The sequence below is a fragment of the Cibotium barometz genome, chromosome 3, assembly GCF_041138505.1.
Source record: "Cibotium barometz isolate CiBa-2024 chromosome 3, ASM4113850v1, whole genome shotgun sequence".
Lineage (NCBI taxonomy): Eukaryota > Viridiplantae > Streptophyta > Polypodiopsida > Cyatheales > Cibotiaceae > Cibotium > Cibotium barometz.
The window spans coordinates 36,214,057-36,222,895 of record NC_141048.1 but is presented as its reverse complement, the minus strand read 5'-3'; the positions used below and the strand labels follow the sequence as shown (position 1 = coordinate 36,222,895).

The 8,839-nt window shown below is 38.0% G+C and overlaps 1 pseudogene across 3 annotated transcripts; it reads right to left on the bottom strand.

Moving 5' to 3' along the window:
- Window positions 1-4,482: 4,482 nt before the first annotated feature.
- LOC147640015 (abscisic acid receptor PYR1 pseudogene) lies at window positions 4,483-6,458 on the bottom strand (annotated as a pseudogene). Of its 3 annotated transcripts, XR_015262298.1 has the most exons (3): window positions 5,010-6,456; window positions 4,730-4,839; window positions 4,483-4,613 (listed from the first exon to the last, which is right to left on the bottom strand). The product of XR_015262298.1 is annotated as an abscisic acid receptor PYR1 pseudogene, transcript variant X2 (transcript). The 3 variants fall into 3 exon arrangements; XR_015262300.1 differs by lacking the exon at window positions 4,483-4,613 and having other exon boundaries at window positions 4,624-4,839; window positions 5,036-6,458; XR_015262297.1 differs by lacking the exon at window positions 4,483-4,613 and having other exon boundaries at window positions 4,624-4,839.
- Between the last annotated feature and the right edge of the window lie 2,381 nt (window positions 6,459-8,839).

Sequence of the window (8,839 nt, the reverse complement as noted above, 5' to 3'; positions counted from 1 at the left end):
GGATGCGCGCAGGGCACCTAGAAGTGGTGGAGGGTAGTGCGAAGGTGATGGCGAAAGCGAAGATGGAGGTAGGAAGTGGGGGGCCGAAGGCGAGGATAGGCGTATACGAGGAGGCACTAAACAGTAGGGAGGCAAAAGCAAGGAAAAAAGGCCATGGGAAGGAAGGGTAGGGGGAGGCGCAGGATGCGAGAGGCACGCACGGGGGGCTTCAGCTAGCAATAGTCTTATCTCTATGTAATGGTTGTAGAGACTTAAAGTAGTGGAAATTTCAGCCATCTATCTCTCTTTTCACTAATCCCAATCTCTTATCTTTATGTAATGGTTGTAGAGACTTAAAGTAGTGGAAATTTCAGCCATCAATCCTTTTTTTCACTAATCCCAATCTCTTTTATGGAGGACTCAAGGAAAAACAATTAAAGCTATGTGTTGCCATGATTCTCAAGTGAAGTTGGTTGGATAACGAATAGGAGTAAGAGACTCTAACATCTAGAGATTATACTTTGGGTGATTAGAATCAAAGTTTACTAGATAGAGACTTCAACTATGTTTCAATTACTTTATGTAAGGTCCCCCAACCTAAAAAGAGGAAACCTTAAAATAGTGTACTAAGTCTAAAAGAAAAACTTTTTGCTCGTCTCAACACCTTGACTATGTAAAGATGCGAGGATACGACTAATAGATAAGACCTAATTCTATCCCGAAGAGGGAGCGTGGTCTCCTAAATGACTCTTAAAATCAAATCATCCATAGAATGATTGACCTTAACTTGGGCAACCTCTATTCTTGTTTCCAGAAACAACGTTTTTTTCTCTATCTACGCGATATTCTTGATTCCTAGAAACAACGCTTTTTTCTCAATCTACGCGAGGCACAGCCGCTAGTCTAATCCTTTAGAGTAGGGTTGCCCAGGGACCTACTTACCTAACGTAAGGCTTTTAATTATTTATGTTGGAAAGCTACCCAACTAATCGGGTCCACCGTCCATAGGATGGTGACGTCAGGGCATTCCATTCTTCCACTTTCTACATACACGTCAATTTTGTTTTCTAATTAGACCTACTATGTTATATAACATATATAAATAAGTTACTTAATTAGAGACCTTACAACAATGTTCGTTAAAACAGTCACTTAATAATGATACAACAAAACTAGAAAACAAGGGATTTCATTTAAAACAATAGATAGAATGTTTAAATCTATCCATAGCCAGATCAAAGCTTATTTTATCCCGCCAATTATTTAGAATTCGACCTTCCAGCCTCCATAGACTAGGCAATCCCTACAGGATCATACACCTCATTCATTGGTAGCTGGCGAGGACTCAAGCCGGCCTGTCGCCCTATCAGGCTCCGTCGCTTGATCCTCCTGCTCCTCGCAGGGATGGCTACGCGCTAAGGTGCGCTTATTTACCACACTAGTCTGGGCCCACAGAACTAGGCAGCATTAATAATACTCGCCCAAACCGGCAAGTTCCAACTTCCCAATGGTAGGAGGGATACCTTGGGCTAATAACTCCGGGCCTTGCTAACATCGCTACCCGGCTACACAAGCACAAGAACAGGGTTAGCATCAAGGCGAGAAGAAGATGTACCTGTACTTCGACTCAATCAAGATAACAACACAATTACTAACTGAACCATAGGATACAAGAAACCGCATCATCTTCTTTAGAAAGCAACAATTTCATAAAAATTTTGGTATTTTCAAAATAAGGAAAAGTAGCATCCTCTTTCTTACTTAATTAATGCTAACATTAAAAGTTAATCAAAAAACCTCTTTTTTTAACAATTATTAAGCTAACTTGGCCATTGGTTTCTTGTGGGTACACCCTGATAATATGGACATGGGCTGATGCTCTATGGGCCAAGTATTGTACGTAAGTTAGCGAATGTCTATTAAGAGAGTTAGATAACCACCCCATGTGTGCGGATAAAAATAGCACACACGTCCTATATAAGCATAGGGTGAATCTTGATCTAGACTGATCCCTTGATCGATTAAGAGAGTCAGATAACTACCCCATATGTGTGAATCTTGATCTAGACTAGCCCTTGATCTAGACCAACATAAGGTGTGCTCATAAGTCAGTGTGATTAGCCAACCTTGTGTGGGTGGTCTTAAAATCTAAAGACCTCATGCTAGATGTCTCTCTCTCCCAAGCACAAGGGTAGTTTGGAGTAGAAAGCCTACAATTAGCAAGTGAGTCCAACACCTGCTACTTTCCTTGTGGTATTTATGCATATGTATGTGTGCGTGCTTAAATGCAAGACAATAGTGGGACATCACAAAAAGGTTACACCGAATAAATTTAAGGCAAAATAGGTACATGCTTTGAATATATTATTCATCTATGCACACAACTCTCAAGAGCGTCATAGTTCAAAAATGTTGTTCTCAAGCCAAATCATTGCACAAGGCAAGGACTCACAATAGATATTCTCATGCATCGATAAAGAAGACAAAGAAGACTATGGAAATGTGATCAAAGTGCTTGGGCCATGCCAACCTTCATTGTCAATCAAACTTCATCACACTTTCCTTTTTAGATTAAATTCAACTTTTTGCATGCATGTATCCAATCACATGGAGAACTAAATTAGCATTGTGGTGTTGGTGATCATGCATAATACTCATTTAATGTTTGAAAATATGTATATAATTTCAAGCATGCCTATTAAATGTTGTTACAATTCACACTTGAAGCTTCTCCTTCCTTCGAATACCGATGCAATCTACAACCCCATATTCTAGGGATAATATTCCATGTTGATGCATGCACTCATTGATGGGTACTTTTCATACTCTTCTCAACTCATTTCCTCAAAAACTTATTATATTCACAATACACGTATGAAAAAAAACCAATTTGAAGAAGTGACATTCATACAACATTCCTATTTCTTATACTGAAGAGAGAGAGAGAGAGAGAGAGAACTAAGGAGCATCTCACACTGCTTCTATCCCCAAAGTCCGGAGGAAAAATGAAAGACATCCCACCTCTAGTCCATCTTTTCAACCTCGGATCTTTAGGAGAAAACTCTCCGTTTCCAAGAAGCAATGTGAAGGACTCACATAAAATGATAGTGTTGAAAGCATATGATCGTCATGAACTCAACTAAAACCTTCACACACTAAAACGCGTTTCACATTTTGTGAAACCTTGAAACATCATTTCCAAAACACCCTTTCATATACTCTCTCTCTCTCTCTCTCTCTCTCTCTCTCTCTCCACACACACAAAGACTATTACATACATGTACATAGTATGTATGTATGTGTATATATGTGTGTACTTTGTTGTGGTTTAAAGGTATGGTGAGTTTCATACAACGCATGAGTGGTGCAATGCAAGAGTCTTTGAAGCACTACACAATGAACCCTTTTTTTAACCTTAGTAAAGTTTAAACTTTACTACTTGAATATTGATTAATTATTTTCACTTTTTTCAAACTAAGTATGCAATTCTCCAAAATAAAAACAACCCAATAATTATTATTCCCATGCGACTTTTGCATGATTTTTTAAGTTACACAGATGCTTCTGTATCTGTACATGTTTGTAAGAACATATACACACATACATACATACACACACATGCGTACATTAGTAAACTTTAATACTTAAATATTGATTAATTATTTTTAAACTTTAATACTTGAATATTGATTAATTATTTTTGCTTAATTCAAACTTAGCATGTAGCTCTCCAAGATTAAAAAAACCCAATAATTGTTCTCCCCATGTGACTTTTGCATGATTTTTTAAGATACACATGTGTCTGTATATGTTTATATGAATGTATGTACGCATATGAACGTACACATATACATACATATGTACACATACATACATACATACACATGCCTATACATACATATATATATGTACGCATATGAATGTACACATATACATATGTGCATATACATACACACATGCCTATATATATATATACATACATACATATACATATACATATACATATACATATACATATATGTATATGTATATATATGTATATACATATATGTATATACATATATGTATATACATATATATACATATACATATATGTATATGATATACATACATGTATATGATATACATACATATATGTATATGTATATATATGTATATACATATATATATGTATATACATATATGTATATACATATATGTATATACATACATATATGTATATACATATATGTATATGTATATGTATATGTATATGTATATGTATATACATGCATACATATGTATGCATGCATGCATACATAAATAGGCATACATGCATACGATACACAAGTACATATATATACATACATAAGTACGTACATGTGTGATGTGTGTGTATATCTATATATATATATAGATATAGATATAGATATGTGTGTATATATACATAAGTACGTACATGTGTGGTGTGTGTATATATATATAAATATATATAGATATAGAGGGAGAGAGAGAGAGAGATTTAGATACATAGCGAATGCCCTCACAAATCATTGCATTCTTATTTGCCCATGCTATAACAGAAGCAATGGAAGGGCCACTAGCTTGTAAACATAAGAGATCTTGCACGATGACAAACAATGTTTCTGACACCCCTGCCCACGATTGAAAAATATAAGTCAATTCGCTATGGCTAAAAAAATTACAACCTGCAGTACAGATACTACTTTTTGCCTAATGATACTCAATGCAAAAACCTCCATATCCAAACCTTTCATTGGTATCCTGCAGTCCTCAGTGCTCACTTCAAAATGGCTCATGCAGTCTGATCCTCGGTCATGTTGATGAAGGCCTCCAGGATGACGAAAAAAATGCTTCTGGCTGCACGAAAGGTGATGCTTCCATTATTAAAGCAATCCATGATGCCTACATGAACATTAAGCTGCTTCCTTTGATCACGGTATCATAAACAATCCATGACAACATCATGATCTCATTGAAACGCAATGCATGAAAACATGAGACATCAGGCCCCAAAGAGGGCTCCTTACTGTTCATTGCAGGATCAAAAGCCTACATCTTGCTCAAGTCAAGCTTGATACTCTGATATGCGGGCCAGGGACTGCAAGTTGTACTTGACAATGGTATCAGCAAACACTCTGGTGTCCTCAATGGTGTTCCCATGCGGCACATCAACAGCATAAGATTCAATGACAATGGTAGCAGGCTTTCCATCAAGCTCTGATTCATGGAGGGTAGTAACAGATTGGTAGTTTTGGAGGCGGTGTTGGCCGCCCACAATCTTAAAGCTGAGTATGTGTCTCTCTTCATCCAAGATCTCAAGCCTCTCCGTGCTCGAGGCAGCTGGGAGGCCAGATATGAGCTCAACCTCCCTTGTGCTGCCCACTCTAACATCTCCATTCATAGAACACCTCTTTATGAAGTGCTTGTATGCTTGTGGATTGTCAAACCTTCTCACTATTGGCCAAATTTGTTCCACGGGTGCCCTTATCCGTTGCACGACCATCGAACAGCACTGATCTGCATCTGATGTATGAGTGTGGTATCTCCATATCAGATCGTGCAGATGGGTTAGCTCCTCATTGCTCAGTTGCTGAAGCCCTGCTGCAAGGCTGCTTGTGGTGCTGTTGCCATTGCCCCTTAGCCCTGCCAGGTCTGTTGTGCCCCTTGGAAACCTCCATAGTTGATGAACTGTCATTTGGACGGATTAGAAGATATGTATAGAATACAAACGTGCACTTAAAGCAGGGGTTCAGATCAATCAAAGGGAAAAAGAAGGTGATTAGGGAGGGATTAAACACTAAGCTGAGATAAATAAGGGATTAGAGAGAAGATTTGGGAGAAAATCAAAGAGGGCCAAAAGAAGAAGTGAGAGGAGGACCCGAATGATGGATTTGTACAACCAAATAGAAATGACAGCCGAAAGGGAAAAAAAGAGCTACGTCGGAAGGACCCAAACAGCACAAGCAACCAGATTTGCTCAAGGACCCAAACAGCATAAACAACCAGATTTGCTCAAAAAGCCACAAAAAAAGAACCCAGATAAGGGCGCTCAAATGGGCAAAAATCAAAGCCCAATGAGCAAAAACTGCATCCTAGATTCCTAATGGGTAACAGAAGCGATGGGAGGAGGACAAACGTTGCTAAATGGGGCAAAAAAGGCGATGGAGGAATCCGAATGGTAGAAAAAAAGAAAAGAGAGTCTGCAAGGGCTACAAGAAGAAGGGTATTGCCATTGCAGGCTGGCGCACATAGCTGTTAAAAACTAGAGAGCTCTAGAGGGGGGGGCAGCAGTAAGACTTAAAAGCCACAGTTGAGAGAGACCTCCTGTCTTGGAAAGGGGCAAATAAATGGGTCAGTAGGTAGTAGAAAAGCCTGTTCGATAACAGAAGACATAAAGCTCAAGAAAAGGACGGGATTGGAGACGAAATTAGAGAGACACTGATACAAGTTTACAACACAAAGAGAAGAGAGAGAAGAGAGAGAGAGAGTGTGTAGAGAACAGAGAGGAGAGAGAGACATGGCGCCCCATGGACATTTCTTCTTTAGATATGAGCTAACCATGACATGACAAGGGCGCTCACATTTTTCCTTCCCACAAAGTTGCTATTTATTAATTACTTTTTTCACTTTCTTGGCCATCACAGTCGTACCGGCAAGTTGTAAAGCGAGATTTTCTCCGCGGTTCCTCTCCGCGTCGTTGACTGGATGACATTCACATCCACTCCTTAAATTAAAGCCCATCTACACCCAGTGTCCTAAGTCCTTAGTGAGTACCTTCACATACATCCTTTTTTTCTCCTTTTCCATGTTGAACCCACATCATCAATGTCCTTCAATATATACTTGAAGCCGCTTCTGGGAACCACCCTTTCTTATCTTTCACTTTATGTTTAACAAGGTTCCTTGCCCCCAACAAATTCAATACCCATTTTCCAAATGCTTTGATGATATCTTAGCAAGAATCTCACCCCAATTTGTCCATTTATATATTGCACACTCACTTAGCATCGCAAAGTATCACAAATGAATGTAAAAAAGCCTGCTTGCATGGACTTATTTCTCGCTTAACTCTCAACCATTATCCTTCTTTTCTCGCCCCTTTAGAAAGCTTTTATTATCGTCCTTGTGTCAAGGATGAACCTTCTTCCCCTGATACCCACATACTCTACTAAGTACATGCATGTACAAAAGCCTCTACCCAAAGAGTACTACACGTTCAACACAACACATTCCACTGTAGCAATTTCCATCAATGTTAATCTTTTCAAAAAAGTAGAATAGACTCTCTCTCTCTCTCTCTCTCTCTCATGTGTGTATATAGTACATATGAAGTAGTTGAGCTCCTAAACAAAAGTTCATGGGTTCAATTTCCAATCTTCCCACTTTGATGCCATCATATTGATCATTTGTGAACCTATGGCTTAGGTATGGCATTATAATCTCTCTCTCTCTCTCTCTCTCTCTCTCTCTCTCTCTCTCTCTCTCTCTCTCTCTCTCTATGTGCGTGTGTGCATGCATGTGTGTGTGTGTGTGTGTGTGTGTGCATGTGTGCATACACATGCATGCATGGATTATGTGGCCCACCAATTTGTGCCACTAACCATAACATGCAACTTTGTATTTTTTTTAAACCTTGTGCACATTCCAAGTAGCAAGCAGTCCACTCTATACTTTATTTCTTGAATCTATGGATCTTTTAGGTAGTTTAGTAAAAGTTCCACCCTTTTCTTAAAAGTGAAAATGTGGTTTTATATATTAGAAAGGAACTTGCTCACATAGCAAAATGATCCTCCATCCATCGAACATGAGCACAACAATTTTCCCAAGTAACCTGCTGAATTAAGGCACTCTAAATCCCAGAGTTGGGCATCCCCAACTCAGAGTTCTCAGAGTTGGACATCCCCAAAAGCTGTGAGGGCTTTTGAAATGAATTTGTCCCTCAATATCCTTGAAAAAGTGTCGAACTTGAACATTAACACCTCCAGGGCTTTTGAAATGAATTTGGCCCAATGTCCTTGAAAAATTAAACATTAACACCTCCAAAGGATAAGAGATATGGGTAAATATTGGCAATGGTGTACAAGAGCTCCTCTCTTGCAACCTCATACAAATCCCTTATATTTTGCTTTGCTAGGCAAAGGCATCAATGTTTCTCACCTAAATAAGTTCTAGAGGATGAAAGGTCATTTGAAGCACACCTCTCCCTTTGAAGGCCATAAGTTTACTTTAGAAAGTTCCACCCACTTCCATAAACTTAAGCGATCAAAGTTTTTTATATGTGTAAATTACCTTGCTAAAGAAGAAAAAAATGTAAATTCTTATTGTAAATATCCATCCTCGTAATCATGTAAGCATGAATCTCTTCATTTATTTACATTCAATTTATATTATCAAAATAATAACTTTAAGAACCTTGCATTTCTTGACATATACTACCAATTAATATTTAATTCATCTTAGTTCATCAAGTCAATAGCTTTGAAGGTTGAACATGTACTCTCCTTTCTATAAGCTTTACGTATAACCTATCCACAACCATGTTTGAAGACCACGTAACAATATCCTTGTACTTCTAAGCTACCAACTCTTGCAACTTTCTCCCACATTGGATAACCATATCACCATTCTATAAAACCATAATAAGATTCAATTCATAACACCTTGAAAGAAATACATGGGTCAATGCATGTAATATATAGTAGTCGCACATTTCTAAAATTTTAAATAATGAAGATTTATTATCTCTTATTTTCACAACTCTTTAAAAGCTTCACATCCTAAACCAAAAATCATAATAAATGGGTATAACATGTAATTATCTCACCCAAATAATACTTTCAATCATGTAATTATCTCA